Below are 23,506 nucleotides of genomic sequence, written 5' to 3' on the forward strand. Positions count from 1 at the left end.
GCTATTTTGTTTGATGTGGTACATTTAATCTGTCGCATTTATATATTTATTAAGTATACTATTACATATGGTTTACAATGTTGACTCACTTGTGGACCACATGAGCCTGTGTGCCTGCAGCTCTACCTACCTATTGAATGGGTAGTGCTAAGGAGAATTGCCTTCTTGTGAATTCCTTCTAGCTCGTGGCTTTTGTGACTGAAATAATACCTATAAAAATCTGACCTTAGGGAAAGACACAAATGTGCATGAACCTGGTTATGTCTGGCCTGGTGTTACTCATGACATATGTGTACTGTAATGCCTGGAACAACCACTAAGAGAACTCTTCCAAATACTATACTTATAACACACTAAGTAAATCAAATTGGAATTCTAAAATATGTACAAATAACCCAGAGGAAGTTGAGAAAAGAGGGACAGAAGAATGAGAAAGAGAAAACAAATGGGCAACAAATAATACAATAGTAGATTTATGCCCAGATATATCAATAATTAATTTATACGTAGTTTTACATTTTACATTTAAGTTTGTGATCCGTTTTGAATTAATTCTGGTGTAAGGTGTAAAGTCAATGTTGTGACTTCTTTTTTTCCTTTTGCCTAGGAATGCTCAGTTGCCCCATCACTGTCTGCTGAAAAGACGCTTTTGCACCTATGTCGAAAACCCACCGGATGTATTTGTATTGGACTATTTTTTAATCCTCTATTCTGTTCCACTTGTCTATGTGTCTATCTCTCTGCCTATGGCATACAGAAGAAGATATAACAATCCTAAATGTGTACAAGCTCAACAAGAAGCTTTACAACACATGGAATATAAACTGATGAAGATCAAAGGAAAAAACAAATCTGAAATTATAATTGGAGATTTCAAAACCCCTCTCTCAGCAATTGAGAGATTAATTGAGAAAAAAAAAAAAAACAGCAAAGACCAAAGAAATTCAAAAAGGTGTCCTAGCATCTTTGAGCCTCACAAAGCCCCAGATTCTAACCATGAGTTCTCTTGCTCTCACTAGACACCCTCCACTCAGTAGGAAAGGGTCCTCACCTGTCCAGTTCCTATAAACTAGACCACCTGCAACGCATCAGGTCCTCAGCCTGTTGGGTTTCACCTCCCTGCCAGCCCACACAAGTTGATCACATTCTCCCATAGAAATGAGGTGTCACCCCCTCTCCTCTCACTACAAAGCTGGCCTCTTGCGGTACCTGCTTGTTCCTTCTCTCACAGAGCACAACCCCCATGGCCCTGTGTGATGTGTGATACTCTCTCCTTATGCAGACAGCACATGTGACTCATGAGCTGTGCATCTCACTTGTCTGGTGCTGAGTGTGCTGTGTTTGGCCATCTCATGCTGTTTAGAGAGAGGTGTCTCTTCTTTACCTATGGGGTGAATAGGAGGTGATGAGAAAAAATATAGGTGCCTTGAACTACATTATCAATGAACTTGACCTAACTGAGGTTCAAGCAACACTGCATTCAGCAACAGCAGGGTATACATGCTTTTCAAGTGTTTGCAGACATTTACCAAAATAGACAATATTCTAGTCTTTGAGATGAGTCACAATAAATATAACAAGATTCAAATAATACGGAGATATTTGCTGATTATAGCAGAATTAAGAAGAACTAATAGAATGATATCTGGAGAATCCTCAAATAATTAGAAATTAAATAATGTTGGCCAGAGAGGCAAATCACTATCAAAAGAATAGATTTTTAAATCAATAATAATTTAAAAAAGACTAGGGTATACATCTTACAGTTTTCAAAAGAAATGTATAGCTTTAAACAGTTACATCAGAAAAGAAAAACAATCTAAAATTAGTTGTCTAGGTTTTTTTTTTTTTTTTTTTTGGAGACAGAATCTCACTCTCACGCAGGCTGGTGTGCAGTGGCGCGAACTCAGCTCACTGCAACCTCCACCTCCCGGGTTCAAGCAATTCTCCTGCTTCAGCCTCCTGAGTGACTGGAATTACAGGCGTGTGCCACCACACCCGGCTAATTTTTGTATTTTTTTAGTAGAGATGGGGTTTCATCATGTTGGTTAGGCTGGTCTTGAACATCTGACCTTGTGATCTGCCCGCCTCAGCCTCCTAAAGTGCTGGGGTTACAGGCGTGAGCCACCGCACACTACAGTTGTAAGTTTTTAACTTAAAATTGCAAAGAACAAATACTCCCAAATTAAGTAGAAGGAAAAAATAATATAAAAACAGAAAGCAATTCATAGAAATTATGTTTTTCTATTATTTATTTCTCTATCTTATCTGTCTCTATTTTCAATTTATCTCTTAATCAAGGAAAAGAGGAACAATAATACAATTAGAAAAGTAAATAGAATTGAAAGATGTTTCACTGAAAATAACAATAAAATTTACACTCTGATAAAATGATGAAGACTTAAGAGACATAAATCATGCTATTAAGATGGGAAAAGTAGATATAATTACAAATTCTACTGACCTTAAAATGATAAAGTAATATTATATACAACTTTATGTCAACAAATTCAATAACTTAAGTGAAATGAACAAATTATTTGAAAGACACAAATTACAAAAACTGATTCAAGTAGTTCAATCTGAATAGGCTTAGATACATTAAAGAAATTGAGTACCTGGCCAAACACTTTTCCACCAATAATTAAACATTCCAGGGACACATGGCCCCTCTGATAAATTTTATCCAATATTTAAGCAAAAAATGACACCACTGCCACTCAAAACTCTTTTATGAAATAGAGGAGTGACAATTTTGCCACCCATTTTATGAGGCCGTTATTAATCTGATATTAAAAACCATACAAAACTCAATAATTAAAAAATATGGAACTATATTCTCTTATAGTTTAACACCGAAATAGTTTTTAAAAGTTAACCGGTAGAATTAGGAACACATACAAGGAGTAATACACCATGACTAAATGGGGTCAATTCTACAATGCAAGTGTGTTTTTTTAAAATAACATTTTATTTCAAAATAATTACAGAATTTTTCCTTTAGGAAGTAGCAAGGATAGTGTGGGGAGGACCGACGCCCCCTTCACCCAGTTTTCTTGTTGATTACATTTTACTTAACTATAGTGCAACATCAAAACCAGGAAAGTGGCACTTGGTACAACGTGTGCATATAATTCTTATTATATTATATTTAATAAAAGTTTTGGCTCAAAACTTACAAATCAGTAGTAGGGTAAGAAAAACTATTCTCTCTCTGAATTCTGTTATGCAATAACATGCATAAAAGTGTTAAAATGAAGATTGGAAAGTGTCACATACTCAGAAATTAAAGCAACTATCATACAAGACATTGTGTATTATAGCTATTAATAACATCATACTTCGATTTGTATTTTAAAGGAAGAGAGTATAATTTATATTTGTACTTTCTACTGCTCTGCTTACACAATTGCAAATACAATCGTCTATTGAATATGGATGAGTGTGTCTCAGCCTTAACAGTTAAATTCCTTGTGGAGAATATATCCATTCTATGTGTACATTATTTCTAAGAGTGGCAGTATATTTTTATTTATTCAGACATACAAAAATTGTTAAGGTAACTTTCAGCTCAACAAAAATCTGGATTATGCTAGAGATACAGATAAACATGTATTTATGGGCTCTTTATGAAGTTCCCATGGGAAGCCTGAAAGTCAAAAGCAAGACCATAAAAATGAGCTCATCACTCTTAAGCAGCAGATAACTTACTCAGATAAGATAATAAATGTCCCAAGTATTCACTTTAAACTCCGATTGAACTGTGCCTGAACCCAGGGAGGTTGGATTCCCAACCCTGGATTGCCTTTCCCTTCTCAGTTCTCTTACTTCCTGGTTGGAGCCCAGGTGTCCTTGTGCCAGCAGCTTTCTATCCCCAAACCACGTCCTTCACACTCTGCTGAGCCAGAAATGAACATGGACGTGCTGGGAGTCTGCACACACAGCTGGTTTCTATTACAGTTTTATAAGGTTTCACCTGACACACCATTGGATGAGTTTTTTAAATTGTGCATGTGAAAATCTTTTAGTGTTTATAGATTAAGTGCTAAATCTTGGCAATGCCAGCTCACTGTTATTTAACAATTTCCTGAAGACGATGTGTGTACCTAAGCAGGCACACAGCCTTTTTAGTAACGAAGCCTCTGCCTGTCCTTCCAGATACATCTTGAGCAGTACTCCCACCTCCCTAGGCTTTCTGAGTTACACAGTGATCACTACTCTGCCCTGTGTACGTGCTTGAATAATCTTCACATATAAGTTAGTGACCTACCTTTGTCCATGCTGAAAATATTCTTCCCTTTGTTTCTGCTCAGTTGGGCTTCATAGGACAGCTTCCTTTTATTACCCTCTCGATGAAAAGTCCAAGGCAGGCATGTCTAATTGACTGAAACTGGGTCATTTATTGTTCTCTCTGCAGGCCAGGAGAGTGAGGATATAGCTGGTTTGTACAGGATAAATTTGACAGCAGATATTGCAGATCAACTTTAGGGGACTGTTGAGGCTCTGCTGGGAGAGCAGAATTAGAGAGAGGTGAATTCGTGAGAGAGTTTAGGCCCAGAACTGGAAAGACTAATGCACGTGAAAAGTGAGGAGAGGTGTCTGACAGCCTCATCCAGATTCCTGGCATGTGGGATGGGGGCAGATGGAAAGGCCATTCACTGAAATGGGACCACACTTCCTTTACTCAATGTGGAGTATTTATGAATATAGAAGAAGGAAAGGACCACGGGACAGATTCACTTTTTGATGTTTCTATCCATTGTTCAGGGGTCACTGATAAGTGAGAAGTTGGGTGCCTTGGACAGGAGACCATGACAGTGATCTGGACCTGACATAGTGCTGTCAATTTAGAGGAAGTAGTTGAAGCTGTGTGTGGAAGAGGCTCACTCTGGTGGTATCGCTACAAATGCAAAGGCTGAATACCATGGGTCATGCTCTTTCTTTGAGCTCCTAGAGAGTCTGGTGCAAGCCATATGTTGCCCTGTGCATCTTTGATTGTTGTCTTTAGTCCACTGACTAAACTATGTTTAGTGGACTTTAGCCTACTGACAGTTAGGTAGGACTCATTACAGGCTATGCACAGTTCCAAGCATGTGTTCATGTGTTTTCACTCATTTGGTGTACACAACACCTTAAGAGGTAGGCATTTTTTATGAGGCCTGTTTTACAACAGAGAAAGGTGAGGTGCAGAGAGATAAATCCCAACATTATAGTAAGTGTTAGATCCAGGGCTTCAACGTGAGACTCTTTTGCCCTGAAATCCCTGTGTCTCACCACAAAAATATACCTCTTCCAGAATTACATCATTTGTCACTCTGCCCTGTCACAAGACACTTAATGAAGGGGGGGTCATCTTTTTGAGGGATTGTAGGGTTCATAAAGAGAAGCTATACTTTTTCCTGGTTATTCTCTCCAAAGCCAAGTAAGAGTGGTCAACACAGCTTCATAATGTTTGGAGGAATCTGCAAGAAGGAAAATCTGATTGTGTTTAATGCATATTATGGCAGATGGCATATTGAATTATAAATTTCTGAGTTTACTTCCCCATAGTTCTGTAAGCTTTTGAAGGCAGCATTTAATGTTAACCACCAAACCCCTAAATGTTTGTGTTTTTTTAGAAACAGGCGGCCTCTAACCCTTCCAGCTCTAGAGGAGAAAAGGGAGGAGAAAGATGACATTTGGTTGTGCTCCAGGGAGAATGTCTAAGTTGTGTAAGTCACTTCTGACTCATGGGGAAAGGTTATTCTAAGTTTCTGTGCACAGTTGTTTTTGTCCTTGTGTGAGGATGCTCTGTAGGGCACGCCAGTCCCCCGGCTCATCCACAGGAAGTCTTTCATAGGAAGCAAAGTGCAGTGTGTGGGGTTTCCTAAAAGGGCTTCAATATTGCAATTCTGAATCTAAAAAATTTCTAGAGGAGTTGGGGGTCACATGGGGTTAAAGGTCAATGCAGGAAATCATTAGAGCATAGTAGGCATCTTCAATGAGATGAGCATTTGGTGTGGACAGAGGGAAGGGAGGGTCTCATTAACATGCTGGCCAGTGAGGGCCTCATAGGTTTTATTTGGAAATAACAGGCAGTTAATTTCAGATTTACATGCAGGTTTATCTGCGTACTCTATGTTTTCAGATGGCATGTGCTACGTTTTAACCAACTGTTTATCTTTCCTTTCACAATGTGAATTGTGAGCTGCAATTAATTCTAGCAGTATCGAGTAACTCCATCCATTTCTGGAACCTAAATAAAAAACAATGAACCACTCTTTCTAAAATAGGAGGCCAGATTACAAATCCTATTTGGCTACCCCTCATACTAGTATAAGAAAGAGACCATAAGTAAAGGGGAGAAAGGAAGAATGGAACAGCGTGTTCACTCTTGGGTATTACTCCGCTGGTATTATTGGTTCTTTTCTGCAATGAGGAATCAGTGTTAGCATACAGTTGGTTTGTAAGAGATGATAGGGGAAGATGGCAAGTAGATCTGGAATTCAAAGAAAACTTCCTGGAGGAAGAAGAATGTAAAAATGTAATAGAGGGATTCTTCTTCTTCCTGGTTTAGTCTTGGGAGGGTGTATGTGTCCAGGAATTTATCCATTTCTTGTAGATTTTCTAGTTTATTTGCATAGAGGTGTTTATAGCATTCTCCGATGGTAGTTTGTATTTCTTTGGGATCAGTGGTGATATCCACTTTTTCAGTTTTTATTCTTTCTATTTGATTCTTCTCTTTTCTTCTTTATTAGTCTGGCTAGCAGTCTATCCATTTTGTTAATCTTTTCAAAAAACCAGCTCCTGGATTCATTCATTTTTTTGAAGAATTTTTCACCATCTCCTTCAGTTCTGCTCTGATCTTAGTTATTTCTTGTCCACTGCTAGCTTTTGAATTTGTTTGCTCTTGCTTCTCTAGTTCTTTTAATTGTGAGGTTAGGGTGTAGATTTTGGATATTTCCTGTTTTCTCCTGTGGGCATTTAGTGCTATAAACTTGCCTCTAAACACTGCTTTAGCTGTGTCTCAGAGATTCTGCTACACTGTATCTTTGTTCTCATTGGTTTCAAAGAACTTATTTATTTATCCCTTAATTTCATTATTTACCCAGTATTCATTCAGGAGCAGGTTGTTCAGTTTCCATGTAGTTGTGTGGTTTTGAGTGAATTTCTTAATCCTGAGTTCTAATTTGATTGCACTGTGGTCTGAAAGACTGTTTGTTATGATTTCCATTGTTTTGCAGTTGCTGAGGAGTGTTTTACTTCCAATTATGTAGTCAATTTTAGAATAAGTGTGATGTGGTGCTGAGAAGAATGTATATTCTGTGGATTTGGGGTGGAGAGTTCTGTAGATGGCTATTAGGTCTGCTTGGTCCAGAGCTGAGTTCAAGTCCTGAATATCCTTGTTAATTTTTCTGTCTCATTGATCTGTCTAATATTGACAGTTGGGTGTTAAAGACTCCAACTATTATTGTGTAGGAGTCTAAGTTTCTTTGTAGGTCTCTAAGAACTTGCTTTATGAATCTGTGTGCTCCTGTGTTGGGTGCATATATATTTAGGGAAGTTGGCTCTTCTTGTTGCATTGACCCCTTTACCATTACATAATACTCTTCTCTGTTTTTTGATCTTTGTTGGTTTAAAGTCTGTTTTATCAAAGACTAGGATTGAAACCCCTGCTAATTTTTTGCTTTCCATTTTCTTGGTAAATATTCCTCCATCCCTTTATTTTGAGTCTATGTGTGTCTTTGCACATGAGATTGGCCTCCTAAAGACAGCACATTGGTGGATCTTGACTCTTTATCCAATTTGCCAGTCTGTGTCTTTGAATTGGGGCGTTTAGCCCATTTACATTTTTTAGTCCATTGCATTACATTGAACCCATTACATTAATTCCAGGTCACAATGTTATGTGTGAATTTGATCCTGTCATTATTATGCTAGCTGGGTTTTTTGACCATTAGCTGATGCAGTTTCTTCATAGTGTCCGTGGTCTTTACAATTTGGTATGTTTTTGAGTGACTGGTACTGGTTTTTCCATTCCATATTTAGTGCTTCCTTCAGGAGCTCTAGTAAGGCCGGCCTGCTGGTGACAAAATCTCTCAGCATTTGCTTCTCTATCAAGGATATTATTTCTCCTTCGCTTATGAAACTTAGTTTGACTGGATATGAAATTCTGGGTTGAAAATTCTTTCTTTAGAATGTTGAATATTGGCCCCCACTGTCTTCTGGCTTGTATGATTTCTGCAGAGAGATCTGCTGTTAGCCTAATGGGCTTCCCTTTGTGGGTAACTTGACCTGTCTCTGGCTGCCCTTAATATTTTTTGAAATTGAGGCAGTAATTAATAGCCTGGTAACCAAAGAAAAGCCCAGGAACAGATAGATTCACAGCCGAATTCTACTAGAGGTACAAAGAGGAGCTGATACCATTCCTTCTGAAACTATTCCAAACTATAGAAAAAGAGGAACTCCTCCCTAACTCATTTTATGAGACCAGCATCATCCCGATATCAAAACCTGGCAGAAACACAACAAAAAAAGAAAGTTTTATGCCGATACCCTTGATGAATTTCGATGTGAAAATCCTCAATAAAATACTGGCAAACCAAATCCAGCAGCACATCAAAAAGCTTATCTACCCCAATCAAGTCGGCTTCATCCCTGGGATGCAAGGCTGGTTCAATATAAGCACCTCAATAAACATAATCCACCATATAAACAGAACTAATGACAAAAACCATAGGATTATCTTAATAGATGCAGAAAAGGTCTTTGGTAAAATCCAACACCCCTTCATGCTAAAACTCTCAATAAACTAGGTATTGGTGGAACATATCTCAAAAGAATAAGAGCCATTTATGACAGACCCACAGCCAATATCATTCTGAATGGGCTCCCTTTGAAAACTGGCATAAGACAAGGATGCACTCTCTCACCACTCTATTCAATATACTACTGGAAGTTATGTCCAGGGCAATTAGGCGAGAGAAAGAAATAAAGTGTATTCAAATAGGAAGAGAGGAAGTCAAATTGTATCTGTTTGGAGATGACATTATTATATACTTAGAAAACCCCATTGTCTTAGCCCAAAAATCTCCTTAAGCTGATAAGCAACTTCAGCAAAGTCTCAGGATACAAAATCAATGTGCAAAAATCACAAGCATTCCTATACACCTATAATAGACAGACAGAGAGACAAATCATGCGTGAACTCCCATTCACAATTGCTACAAAAAGAATAATATACCTAGGAATACAACTTACAAGGGATGTGAAGGACCTCTTCAAGGAGAACTACAAACCACTGCTCAAGGAAATAAGAGAAAACACAACAAATGGACAAACATTCCATGCTCATGGATAGGAAGAATCAATATAGTGGAAGTGGCCATACTGCCCAAAGTAATTTATAGATTCAACGTTATCCCCTTCAAGCTACCATTGACTTTCTTCACAGAATTAGAAAAACCTACTTTAAATTTCATATGAAACCAAAAACAAGCACGTATAGCCAAGACAATCCTAAGCAAAAAGAACAAAGCTGGAGGCATCATGTTACCTGACTTCAAACTATACTACAAGGCTACAGTAACTAAAACAGCATGATACTTGTACCAAAACAGACATATAGACCAACAGAACAGAACAGAGGCCTCAGAAATAATGCCACACATCTACAACCATCTGATCTTTGACAAACCTGACAAAAACAAGCAATAGGGAAATGATTCCCGTGTGCAGAAAACAGAAACTGGACCCTTTCCTTACAGCTTATACAGAAATTAACTCAAGATGAAATAAAGACTTAAAAGTAAGACCTAAAACCATAAAAACCCTAGAAGAAAACCTAGGCAATACCATTCAGGTCACAGGCATGGGCAAATACTTCACGATTATAACACCGAAAGCAATGGCAACAAAAGCCAAAATTGGCAAATGGGATCTAATTAAACTGAAGAGCTTCTGCACAGCAAAAGAAACTATTATTAGAGTGAACAGGCGACCTACAGAATGGGAGAAAATTTTTGCAATCTGTTCATCTGACAAAGAGCTAATATCCAGAAGCTACAAAGAACTTAAACAAATTTACAAGAAAAAAAAACAAACAAACGTATCAAAAAGTGGACAAAGGATATGAACAGACACTTCTCAAAACAAGACAAAAGCTCATCATCACTGGTTATTAGAGAAATGCAAATCAAAACCACAATGAGATACCATCTCACGTCAGTTTGGCGATCATTAAAAAGTCAGGAAACAACAGACGTTGGAGAGGATGTAGAGAAACAGGAACACTTTTATACTGTTGGTGGGAGTGTAAATTAGTTCAACCATTGTGGAAGACAGTGTGGTGATTCCTGAAGGATCTGGAACCAGAAATATCATTTGACCCAAAGGATTATAAATAATTATACTGTAAGGCACATGCACATGTATATTTATACATACATGTATGTATTCACAGTAGCAAAGACTTAGAACCTACCCAAATGTCCATCAGTGATAGACTGGATAAAGAAAATGTGGCACATATACACCATGGAATACTATGTAGCCATGAAAAAGGATGAGTTCACGTCCTTTGCAGGGACATGGATGAAGCTGGAAACCATCATTCTTAGCAAACTAACACAGGAACAGAAAACCAAACACTGCAAGATCTCACTCATAAGTGAGAATTGAACAATGAGAACATATGGGCGCAGGGAGGGGAACATCACACACCAGGGCCTGTCAGGGGGTGGGGGGCAAGGGAAGGGATAGCATTAGAAGAAATACCTAACGTAGATGACGGGTTGATGGTTGCAGCAAACCACCATGGCACGTGTATACCTATGTAAAAACCTTTATGCTCTGCACATGTATACCAGAACTTAAAGCATAATAAAAAAAAAAAAAAAGGTAATTGAATCAAACAGGTGAGAGGAATACATTAGACAACTTAAAAATGAATATTGTTTTATCTTTCTTCCCCACTCATTTCCTGACACTTGAACCACTGTATGATATTAATGGTCTCCATAGAGTTCCATGACCTCAAATCTCTTCGTCTACTGTACTTGTCATTACAATCAAGCACTATGCTGCTACCAGAAATATCTTCTCTAAATGTTATTGTCTTTTAACAACAAATGAGGAAACAAAAGCAAAATAAGGATGATGACAAATATGTAATGATGTATTTCTGCTGGCTATAGGTGAGGTACACATTTCTGCATTACTCCAATGATCAGATCTCACGCTATTTCACCACTTTTATTTCCATGGATGATTCCTAGAAACTGCCCTTTTCTTTAAAAAAAGCCACATATTGACCTATCTCTTCTTTCACCCAGATTGTCTTACTTTTTTCTTATAAGTGTCTATATACAATCTTACCCTTCTAAAAAGCAAACAAATTTTAAATGCATTTCATTAGCCCCTTGCCTACATGCAAATTCTCCATCTTCTGAGCTTCCATTACCCTTTACTTTTCTCTCTAGTTTATTATTTTGACCTGTAATAAATAGGTAGACGGGGTGTGGGGGTGCAAGAGAGAGAGAAGCAGTTGTATCTGTTGAAAGCAACTTGAAGAGAGCAGGAATAAATGTGTTTCTTCTCTTAGCCTCAAATAGCTTTTGCCATAGTGAACTATACAGAGCAGAGCTCAAATACGACAACTTGAAAATGTCTTGGGTATGGAAGAGAAAGGATCATGCAAGGAGCTGTCGTGGCTTTTTCAGAGGGTGTGGCTATGAAAGTTTCCGAATCTGAATGTGATTAGTTGGGTGGAGTGAGGTGGTGCAGTTCCCTCAAGTACCTGTCAGCCAAGCCCCATATTTCTCAGGTATCTAATGAGGCAGGAATGTTGAGCGTGATCATGGGACAATTACACACGCCTTTCCACTTACAAAGCATCTGCTTATCAGTATTTAATGATTTATTTCAACCCTGCTAGGCCTAATCAAGACAGAACACATTTTTTACGTACATCTAGGCAAATGACAAAAGAGAGGGCAGTCACTGCCTCTGTAACCTGGTATATTTCATGTGAGTGTCACATTTCCTTTCTCATTGTGTGTTTTTTCCCCAAATGAATTATGAGACCACTGGGTATATTTCATTTTATCAGATGTAGATGCATTTTCTTTATCCTCTTGAAACGTATTTTAATCTAGTCCATTAATAGAATTTAAATAAAGCCCATTGAAAATGACTAAGCATTGTGCAACAGGAGAAAAACTAAGTACATTCTGAGCTAGATCTCTATTCACAATGTGCATGTAAAGTCTAGCAGGTAATGAGCTTAAGTTCAGTTACCTGTTTGAATAGGAGGCCTGAGGACATCAAGGAGAGTAAACATGTAATATAAAACATATGTAGATAAATGTAAATATGTAAGCAAATTCCTCAGCATGTAAAAGTTTTAAAGTATATATATAAAGCCCAAATATGTAAACATACTCTTTTAAGAATATTTTAGAGATTCAATTGCTGGGCATAATTTACAGTCCAGATGTTTCAGTCATTTGGCTTGTAGATGAAGGAAACAATCACAAGCAGAATCAGTGAATTACCCACCACCCTACAGGAAGTTAGTGTAAGTCACGAGGTTCAGAACTTAAACCTGAGTGAGTGTTCAGGCTCCCTGTCCTGTTCAATGTGAACTGTACCTGTGGTTCTCAATTCTCTACTTATTGTATCCATAAAGCAGTTTTTCAAAGAATAGGAGTCCTGACATTATAAAAGCACTTCTCTCCTTTCTTAAGAAGATGGCCTATCTGAGCAGGCATTCTGCTCCATATTTGTCATTTGTAACATGTTTAGAGACAGCAATCCTTGACTTTGGGGAGATCGTAGAATTCTCTATCTCATGAGACATTGGCATCCTCTCCTTAGAAAAATAAACTTCATTGCACACATTCAACTTTTCCTATAATTCTTAGGGAGGGGAGCAAGCATTTCAAGTTAAGAACACTTAGGATGTCATCACTTTGTCAGTGATCTTCCAAATTATTACCATCTGAATTGAGCCTAAGAAACTGCCATTTAATAAAAAATGTAATGTCTGGAACACAAGAGCTGAACAAATGAACAATGAAGATTACTTAAATGTGGGATTGTGACTTTAAAAGCTGCCCACATGTTGCAAATTAAGAAACAGATGGTTCAGGTGTTTAGAAGTCTCCCTTCAACCCTGCCTTATAATTTGGTCCAGCCTTGCAGGGTACTTCTTAGTTACCTCCTACCTCTTTCTGGTGTTAATGGATAATATATTACTGTAATTTCCAAATGGGAGCCCAGTTCATTATGTGCGAAAGAGTCACCCCACAGATCTTTGTTGATGGCCCTATTATGGCGGCAAATAAATAAATGAAGGACTGAATGAATGAAAAGGAACTGTAGGAAAAAGAGGTAAACTGGATAATGAGATTCCTTAAAAAGAATCCCTCATACTATTTTAGGATAAGAGAAACCATCAGCCAAGCATAAGCCACTTTTCCTCTAAGGAACTTTAGAATATTAAGACAAAATATGGGGGGAAAATATGATATGGCACTCATAATGGATGACTGGCTTCCCTCAGATGACCTCCTAATAGGCAGTCTTCCATGCAGCTGAGAAAGCTGTGTTGCTCTGTTATTATAGGACAATGACAGCTACTGGTCTTGTTTCAATGATTGTAGTGCTTCTTCATCTTTGCTGGCCCGGAGCTGTGAGCAGTGTGAAATAGCTCAGGTGGGATAAGCATATTTCTCCAGTCTAGGAGATAACCCCCCTGGGTCTAGGTGGGAAGGTATGTAGGGATCAAGGTCAGGCTTCAGTCTGTGGTGCAACAGCTCCCTTGAAACAGCCTCGCCTAGGACAGGCTGAGCCAGTCAGTCAACAACAGCTTTGTTTATTGCATTCCTACTCTGTGCTAGGTCTAGGGACACATTCTGGGGTATTCTCCCCAGTTCAACCTTTTCTCTCCTCACTCATCTCCATACCACGACAAATGACGGCCAACTAGGGTCACCTTTACTAGGGACAGTCTTGAGTCATTATTTCTCAGACGATATAAGCTCACTAATAAAAATAAATGCTTTTTGGAAGTGGGAAACATTGAATTGCACTTTAAGAAACAAGGTGCTGGGGATAGAACAAGGAAGAGTACATTTATACCAGACCCTGAAGGATAGATAGAGCTTTCCAGCACCCTCTGGGGTGGGGGAGTATGTGGGTGTGTTTGCATGGGGAAGTAGGTGAGGCTCATGTACCTGGAGAGCTTACATTACAGGGTGAGGTGCAGGCATGAAGGTACAAGAGTTACAGGCAGGTCCCGAGGCAGTCCAAGAGTGCAGAGCTTAAACACAGTCCTTAGAACTGGGAAGACCCCAAGTCTGACCTTAGTTCCGGGAGTTCATGACAATATCTCTATAAAATGGGCATCTGGCCCCTCCCCTCACAGGTTGGTGTATGGATGTGAGGCCATGTTCCTAACTTAGCAGGCAAGTGGGCAGTCCTGAGTGGCAGCTACCACTATTTTAATAGACACACCCCATCCAAGTTTATCAGTTATTTTGATTGTCACCACAGACATGCAGGCCTCCTTCACCCCACATGCCACTCTGCAACGTGTGTTTGTTTCTGCTCAGGGACATATCGTGAAGGAGCTGAAGAAAAGGCTGACCCTGAGCTCAAGGAAGCTCAGCTGTCATCCTGAGTTTCCAGTATTTTATAGAGTATGTGGATTTATTCATCGCCATTGCATGTGCTGTCCTGGCCTCTCCACTTGCCTTGAGCAGCAAGTTGCGACGAGGACTCTAAACATGATCATACAAGACCGTCTCTATCTTCTGTCCCTGCCGCATGTCCTTGCCCCCAGCAATGGACACAGGGAGCCAACAAAAGGCAACTGAACACATCACACTCTTGTGGATGGAACCTGAGAGGGAAAGGCAATGCAGGCCCCCAGTGTGCTCAGGCCGTCCTGCCTGGGGTAGAGCCTCTGAAGCTACCTGCATGGAAGAGGACAGGTGGGGACTGTGACTCAGAGGCAGAGCATTTTGTGGGAGTGGTGCTGGGGGACAGAGTGCCATCCAGGGCTGCCACAGGCACAGTGCAGCAGGCAAGAAGCTAACGTTCTGGATGGCTGCACGAGAAACGCAGAGGCTGCTCAGGGATTCAGACTTCAGCCTTGAGGTTTGTAGGACCTTGAGGAGTGAGGGGATTAATCCAATCAGTGGGCAAGGCAGGGAGTGCTTGTTTAGACTTTCTTCAGAGACCAGCCAGGCTGCCCATCTGCTGACTGCCCTATCAGTGTGACAAAGTCTTTTAAGGGGGTGATGTCAAGGTGAGGAGGAAAAGCAGAATGGAGGTGCAAAGTAGACCCAGGTTTGAGTCACAGGGACAGTGCAGGTGGCAGGGACAGAGACTCCGGCCAAGCATGGCGGTGGGTGCTCATGCCTCCAGTATGGTGCTCACTGCCAGGGCCTGCTTAATCCATGGTGACCTGATGCAGACATCATGAGGACGTGAACCTGGGGGACCCCAAGTTGCCCCGAAGGATCTTCAGAAACATCTTGGGGGATGGATGTGTCATCTTCCCATGCCTCAACCTTTGGCTCTTTTACCTATTGAATTTTTACTAGAAGCAAAGGATTTACCTGTGAAACTCTAAAAACATGGGAGTAGCCCCGATACAGGGGAGAGCCCAGCCTCCAAGCTGGATAAAGGAGGGGGCTGAACTCCAGAATCTTTCATTTGCCACCTCCATCTTTAGGCAGTCATCAAGCTTAATTGCTTTCCCATTTATTTTCATACAGATGAAGATTCTATGAACTGATTCATTTACTATGTAAGTCTGAATGAGATAACCGGTATTAAGGACTTAGACTGTAATAGAAACTCAGTCATTGTGAGTGCGCTTCACCTCTTTTTCGTCTTAAATTCCAGTCAACTTGCCTTGGTCAGACTTCTTGAAGATTGATCAAGTAACTTTCCGGAAAGGAGCAGTGAGTTGGGCCCTGCAGAGCATCTGGGGCCAAGGACTGTAATACTCACCGTACTGTCTTGCCTTTGCAGTCACGTATTTTTTTGGCTGTTTCTTACCTGCCTGTCCCACTACACTTTTGCTGGGAAATGGCCCCAGTAAGCAGTCTGTTGTGGATCTCCTAGTCCTAATGGGATCAAGGCTCACAGGAAGGGTTTGCTGGGAGAGCCATTGCAGGTGCAGCAGGGCTCACCCTGGCATCAAGTACAGATGTGGGCGTGCATGTAGCCTGGTGACAAGGGGCATGCATTCTCACCAGGACACCTCACCCACCTGCTACCCTGCCAGCATGGCATCAGATACAAAATTAAAAATGTTTGTTTAGAGATCTGAAAAGTGAGAGTGGAAATTTTGAGAGAAGAGGCATTCATGTGGGATCCTGCACCTCCGCCTTCTAGTCAGACCCCAGAGAGTAAAGACTCGAAGCTGTCTGTTTCATCGGGGGGTGTCTTACCCAGCTCAATACAGAAAGTGCAGGTAAGTCTAAACATAGCTGGCAAATGAAAATACTAGAAGGCCAAGAACTCCCCCTTACTCTCTTTCCTGGTTCATGTGGATTTAACTTAATAAGTCAAAATTTATCTTACAGGAATTAATGCATTCATCTGAGTTTCTCAGTCATCCAGCTATTTAATTAGTTATCTTTCAAAATGGATAAACTACTAGAAAATTTTCAGGTCTTGTAACCATTTACAAGAAAACAAGCGTTTGAAACAAAAATATTGGATAATCTAAATTATCATTTGTTGTATCCCAAGGAAATGAATCCTATTTAGATCACAAATAATAAACTAGTGCAATGTGTACATATATATTTATAAGGCAACTGTGCATTTGGAAAACAATGCTTTGAGAACTGTGTGTTTAAGTCATTCTGGAACACGGTTATTAAAACTGGGATGTATGTTTGTGACTCTTCTGGAATCTTCAGGTTACAGGATTAGGGGGAGAAATCAAAAAACAGTCACCCTTTGCTCTGAGCAAATGTCACTCTGAAAGCAGGGCTATATACAAACACCTGCAACCCAAGTCCTTGGCAACTGGGACAGCAGGGAAGATGGTCCTGTGAGCAGAGAAGAGCGCGAGAGGCATGCCCCTGTGTGGATGAGAAGAGGAGAGAATGTCTTTCTGTGTGACATTCAGTGTACCATTTAACTGGCTGCACACACTCCTCCATTATTCAGTCCCCTCTTCAGCTACAACAGGGGCAGTATGACACCAGAAGGCAGTGGTCTGGTGGCTGTTACCAATTGTTCAGGGCTTCCTGGAGACGCTTATCCCCACTCATATCACCCAGTGTGGAGCGGACACCTGACCTCTTGTGATCAAGCACAAAGAAAATGGCCTGGACCCTTGGGACTGGGCGTTGGGCCTGGTTCTGTGGCCAACGACATCTAGGCAGCTGCCAAAGTATCCCCCCAACCTCAATCCTCCTGCAAAGAAAATGTGGGACTGGAATGCATAGGACCTATCTTCAGGCCAGGCGGTGGCTCATGTCTGTAATCCCAGCACTTTGGGAGGCCCAGGTGGGTGAATCACCTGAGGTCAGGAGTTCGAGGTCAGCCTGGCCAACATGGTGAAACCCCATCTGTACTAAAAATAGAAAAATTACCTGGGCGTGGTGGCACATGCCTGTAATCCCAGCTACTCAGGAGGCTGAAACAGGAGAATCACTTGAACCCGAGAGGCTGAGGTTGCAGTGAGCTGAGATTGCACCACTGCACTCAGCCTGGGTGCGACAGAGTGAGACCCTTTCTCAAAACGCACAAGCGAAGACCTATGTTCACTTCTGAGGAGAGAAGCCCACTGTCATTCTGATCTTTGTTTCTCTGTATCTAACACTCTATCCTCACTTCATACCAGCCCCAGATGATTCTGTAATTTTCTGTTTATCACTGGTTTTAAGCAATTGCTCTATGAGGTGTCCTGGTGTTAGTTTCTTCAGGGGTTTTGTACATGGAGTTTGTTGAGCTACTTACTTCTGTGGTTTGCAGATGTCATCAAATTTGGAAAATGTTAGTCATTATTCTTTCAAATATTTTTTTTTGTTCCCTCCTCTTCTTTGGGGACTCCAGTTATACTATTATTTAACCATCTGATGTTGTCCCACAGCTCAATTAACCACAATTCTTTTTCTTCCCTGTCTTCCTTCTCTCTATGTTGGATTATTTCTATGGCTATGTTTTCATATTAACCAATGCAGTATTTAATCTCTTATGTCCGTGTGGTATATCTTTCATCTTGAATATTATTCCTTTTATCTCTAGAACTTCAATTGGAATCTTTTTATATCGTTGTGTCTCTTCTTACCATGTTCAATTTTTGCTTCTTGAACATGTGGAACCCAGGCATAGTAATTGTGTTCCTGTCCTGAAAATTCTAACATCTGTGTCACACCTGGGCCAGTTTCAATGATTTTTTTTCTCCTCTATTTTCGTATTTCTCTCATCTTTGACTGGATGCTAGACAAGAATTTTACCTCGTTATGTGCTGGATATTTTTGTATTTCTACAAATATTCTTGAATTTCTCTCTGATACATAGCTAAATTGCTTGGAAACAGTTTGACTTTTTTCAGGTCTTGCTGGGTAAGGCAAGACCAGAGCATTAGCAACAAAAATATGTTTTCCCTGCTCTGAAACAGAATGTTTCTGAGTGCTGTGCTTGTTGCCCTGTGAATTATGATGCTTTCCACATTGGCTGGTAGAAATTGGAATATTTCCTTCTCTGTGTGAGTTCCCAAGGATGTTTTCCTCTAATGCTTTCACATAGTTCCTTCTCCAACTTTGTGCTGTTTTCTCACGTGCATGGATAGGCTGGTCTGTACTTAGCTGAAGGCTTCAGAGAAGCCTATGCTGATCTTGGAATTATTTCTCTCAGTGCCCCTCTGTTTTCTCTGTGTTCTGCTTTGCAAACCCTAACTCTCTGATCCCCTGTACTTCCAGTTTTGTCTTCCACTCAGAGAGACTCTGAGTTCTACCTGGGCTTGTCCTTACACACCATGGCCTGGAAATTGTCTGGGGCAAGCGCAGGCATCGCCTCCTGTGTTCTCTTCTCCCAGGAGTCCATTTCTTGTGTTGCCTGATGTGCAAAGTCTTAAATATCACTGTTGCATACATTTGTGTGTGTGTGTGTGTGTATGCATGTGTGTGTGTGAGAGAGAGGGAGAGTTGTTTCAGGTAGGAGTATAAATATACTTCTTGTTACTTCATCTTGGTCAGGAGCAGCAATGGTCACCTTAAGGGTCTTAAGCCCCTTTTCCCAATGGGTGATTAAATACTTTCACTACACTCACTCCTAACTCTGAAATTCTGTGTCAACATCAGAATATTTGTGTGTTTTTGGATTTTTCTGATGCTCTGTAGTTTCAATTAGAGCAGATTACAGAATTAATTACTTCAGTAAATCCATTCATTTATTCAAGTTTGTTTATTTTTACTGAATGACTCCTGTGACAGAGTCTGAAAGAAATTATTGAAATAAAGAGCCATCATGCCCGTCATCCTGGGAATAGGAATCTATAGTCTGTCTGGTGGTGCTGATCACCTTCAAGCAGACACAATGTTCAGATGAATGCACACTTATAAATGTAACACACTCCATTCAGGATGATAACTAAGAATTGTGAGAGGACACAGGAGGGAGGGTGAGATTAGACGAACACTCAAGACTGGCCCTTGATGAGCCCCAAGGATTAGAGAGAGACAGCAGCACCACAGGTGAGGAAAAGGAACCTGGTGGAGAAACTGTGTATGTGGGGATACAGCTAACCAGAGAGGTGAGAAATCTCTCTGAGAATTACAAAGCACTGCTCAAGGAAATCAGAGAAGATACAAACAAATAGAAAAACATTCCATTCTCATAGGTAGGCAGAATCAATATTGTTAAAGTGGCCATATTGCCCAAAGCAGTGTACAGAGTTAATGTTATCCCTATCACAGAACTAGAAAAAGACTATTTCAAAATTCATATAGAACTCAAAAAGAGACCAAATAGCCAAAGAAATCTTAAGCAAAAAGAACGAAGCCAGAAGCATCACACTACCTAACATCAAATTATACTATAAAGCTGCAGTAACTAAAACAACATGGTACTTGCACAAAAACAGACACTAGACCAATGGAACAGAACAGAGAACCCAGAAATAAAGCTACACACCTACAACCATCTGATCTTTGACAAAGCCAAAATAATAATGAGCAATGGGGAGAGGACCCCCTATTCAATAAATGGCGCTTGGATAACTGGTTAGCCAAATGCAGAAAATTGAAACTAGTCCTCTTCCTTTCACCATATACAAAAATAAACTCAAGATGGATCAAAGACTTAAATGTAAAACCCAAAACTATAGAAACTTTAGAAGACGACTTAGGCAATACCAGCCAGCACACAGGCATGGGCAAAGATTTCATTACAAAGACCCCAAAAGCAATTGCAACAAAAGCAAAAACTGACAAATGGGATCTAATTAAACTAAAGAGCTTACACACAGCAAAATAAACTATCAACACAGTAAACAGACAACCTATAGGATGGGAGAAAATATTTTTAAACTATGCATTCAACAAAGGTCTAATATCCAGAATTTATAAGGAACTTAAGTCAACCAGCTAAACAGTGAGTATGTATGTACAAAAACAACCCCATTAAAAATGGGCATAGGGTATGAACAGGTATTTCTCAAAAGACACACATATGGCTAATAAAGATATGAAAAATGCTCAACATCACTAATCATTAGAAAAAGCAAATCAACGACACAATGAAATACCATCTCATACCAGTCAGAATGTCTATCATTAAACAACAGATTTTGGCAAGGTTGTGGAGAAAAGAGAACACTTATACACTGCTGGTGGGAATGTAAATTAGTTCAACCTCTGTGGAAAGCAGTTTGGAGATTTCTCAAAGAACTTAAAACAGAACTACTCTTTGACCAAACAATCACATTACTGGGTATATACCCAAAGGAAAATAAATTATTTTACCAAAAAGACACATGCATATGTTCATTGTAGTACTATTCACAATAGCAAAGACGTGAAATCAACCTGGATTCCCATCAGTGGTGGCTGGTTAAAGAGAACGTGGTACATACATACCATGGAATACTACACAGCCATAAAAAAGAACAAAATCATGTCCTTTGCAGCAACATGGATGCAACTGGAGGCCATTAACCTAAGTAAATTAACACAAGAACAGAAAACCAAATAGCACAAATTCTCACTTACAAGTGGCAGCTAAACATTGAGCACACATAGATGTAAAGACGAGAACCACAGACACTGGGTCTTACTTAAAGAGGGAGGATGGGAGGAGGGCAAGCGTTGAGAAATGACCTTTCCGGTACTACGATCATTACCTGGGTGATGAAATCCTTTGTACGCCAAGCCCCAATGATTGCCTATGTAACAAACCTGCACATGTGCCCCCTGAACCTAAAATAAATGTTGAAAAAAAGTGGAATTGTCATAGTAATGGCTCATGTGAGCCAGAATTCCAGATGAAAGGTGCAGAAGAGGAAGAACATATCTGAAAGCATACCTTGAAGGTGACAGTCCCTGTGGCCAGCTTTCAGAGGATCTCTTTATTTCAAAATAGGCTGTGTTTAAAGAGCCTAGGGTAGAAACAACTGAGCAAGGTTTCCCTGAGATTTTAATAATCTAGGACAGAAAAATCATCTCTCTACCACAGGACATTGAATACTAACTAGTAGTGATAAGTGAATAACTGAGTAATATGAATAGTTGCATAGAACTGTATAGGTTTTCATAAAGGCACTTCTAACTCTATGATTCCATTGGATTTCCAAATGAGTACTTTCCCCAGGGTCAATTCTTCCCATTTGCCTGTGAGGAAATGAAGCCTAAGGTCACAAGACTTTTCTCTAATATAGGCTGTAAGGCCAGCTACATAATTTGTTGGACCCAGTGCAAAATGAAAATTAGGGGCTCCATGGTCATAAGTTATTAAGAATTGCAAGATGGTGACAGTGGAAACATTGAACCAAAGGTGAGGTCTTTCTGAGAGGGGCCCTGGGAGACTGCAGGCCTCATCCCTGCAATGTAGGTCCTGACACGCAGACTTCAGCCTCAGACCACTGAGAGCAAATTCTGATTCTTCTCAGTCCTGGTCAAGTCAGGCTATGACTATGACATTTGTGCTTAAAGGTGCTGAAAAATAAAGGGAGGAAAAAACCATTGAAGAAGAGGTTCCTCCAGACACCAACTAAGCAGTATCCCCACCAAGCCAGTGATCTGTGATACATAAACTGAACTTTTCATTCAAGAGAATACAGAGGCCTCCCTTGCACATAAAAGTCATTTTGAGGCCGGGCATGGTGGTTCCCGCCTATAATCCCAGCACTTTGGGAGGCCAAGGAAAGCAGATCACGAGGTCAAGAGATCAACCATCCTGACCAACATGGTGAAACTCTGTCTCTACTAAAAACACAAAAAATAGCTGGGTGTGGTGGTGTGCGCCTGTAGTCCCAGCTACTCGAGAGGCTGAGGCAGGAGAATTGCTTAAACATGGGAGGCAGAGGTTGTAGTGAGCTGAGATTGCACCACTGCACTCCAGCCTGGTGACACAGTGAGACTCCATCTCAAAACAAAACAAAACAAAAACAAAACAAAACAAAACAAAAAAACAGCTATTTGCCTTGGCCTAATGGTTATGCCAAGAGATGAATTCACAATATCCTCTATTTATATAAACTCTACTGTTTCCTAAAGCAAGGCATAACCATCTTTAATATAGATGCCTTTCATTTTCCCCTCCTGCTTCCTTATAACTTCTGCTCCAACTTCTGACCATGTTTGTGAAATTAGGGAATTACAAAGTATGATTTCAAGGTCAAGCAGGTTCTTATCACACTTCAAATAATTATGCTTCAGGGATCACTGAATTGACTCAATATCCTGTAACTTACTAGCTAAGATTATGAGGCTGGCATTCCATCCAGAATTCAAGAAATAAGCTATCTCAAGTTAAAGTAGGGAAATAAAAAGTTCATGCTCACAGACTTTTCTGCTTTACTAGGGGGGTCTTTCAGTGCTGAGCATTTTGCAGACGGTGCTATTTAGTCCTGGTCTCAAAACACAACCTTCCCTGAAAGGAAGCCTAATGATTTGATTTAGTCGGCTCTAGCTTCACTTTGTCTTAACTCATATTCTTTTCAAAATTCAAATAATACCTTAAACAGAGACATTTGATATCTCTCCTTTAATGATGGAATCAACTCCACGAACTTGTCTGTGGCCTTGTAGGTCCCGTGTGAGTTAATCTCAATGTTTGCATCACAGTGTCCCTACACACGTGCTCAGCTTGTTCCAGCCTGGCTATAAATTGTCCACCAGACATACTTTTCATGGTTTGGGAATGGTGACTTTTAATAACATTCTTTCTGAGCCTGAAATTATGGCCTCTTCATGTCACTAGCTTGAATCCTGCCATAGCTCTATCCATCCACTCATATATGTATGTCCATACACATCCATTTATCCAGCTTCCT

At 40.1% G+C, this 23,506-nt stretch overlaps 1 long non-coding RNA gene across 2 annotated transcripts in view; it reads left to right on the top strand.

The window, feature by feature from the left end:
• Positions 1–23,506, top strand: part of LOC105492337 (uncharacterized) — an 83,758-nt gene that overhangs the window by 31,518 nt on the left and 28,734 nt on the right. Inside the window, exon 3 of one of the 2 annotated variants that reach the window (XR_011622358.1) lies at positions 608–2,218. The exons of the other annotated variant lie outside the window; for it this stretch is intronic. This is a non-coding gene — a long non-coding RNA (uncharacterized lncRNA). Of the gene's footprint in view, positions 1–607; positions 2,219–23,506 lie in introns of those variants that run through there. 2 annotated transcript variants of the gene reach the window in all.

The sequence above is a fragment of the Macaca nemestrina genome, chromosome 4 (genome assembly GCF_043159975.1).
Source record: "Macaca nemestrina isolate mMacNem1 chromosome 4, mMacNem.hap1, whole genome shotgun sequence".
Taxonomy (NCBI): domain Eukaryota; kingdom Metazoa; phylum Chordata; class Mammalia; order Primates; family Cercopithecidae; genus Macaca; species Macaca nemestrina.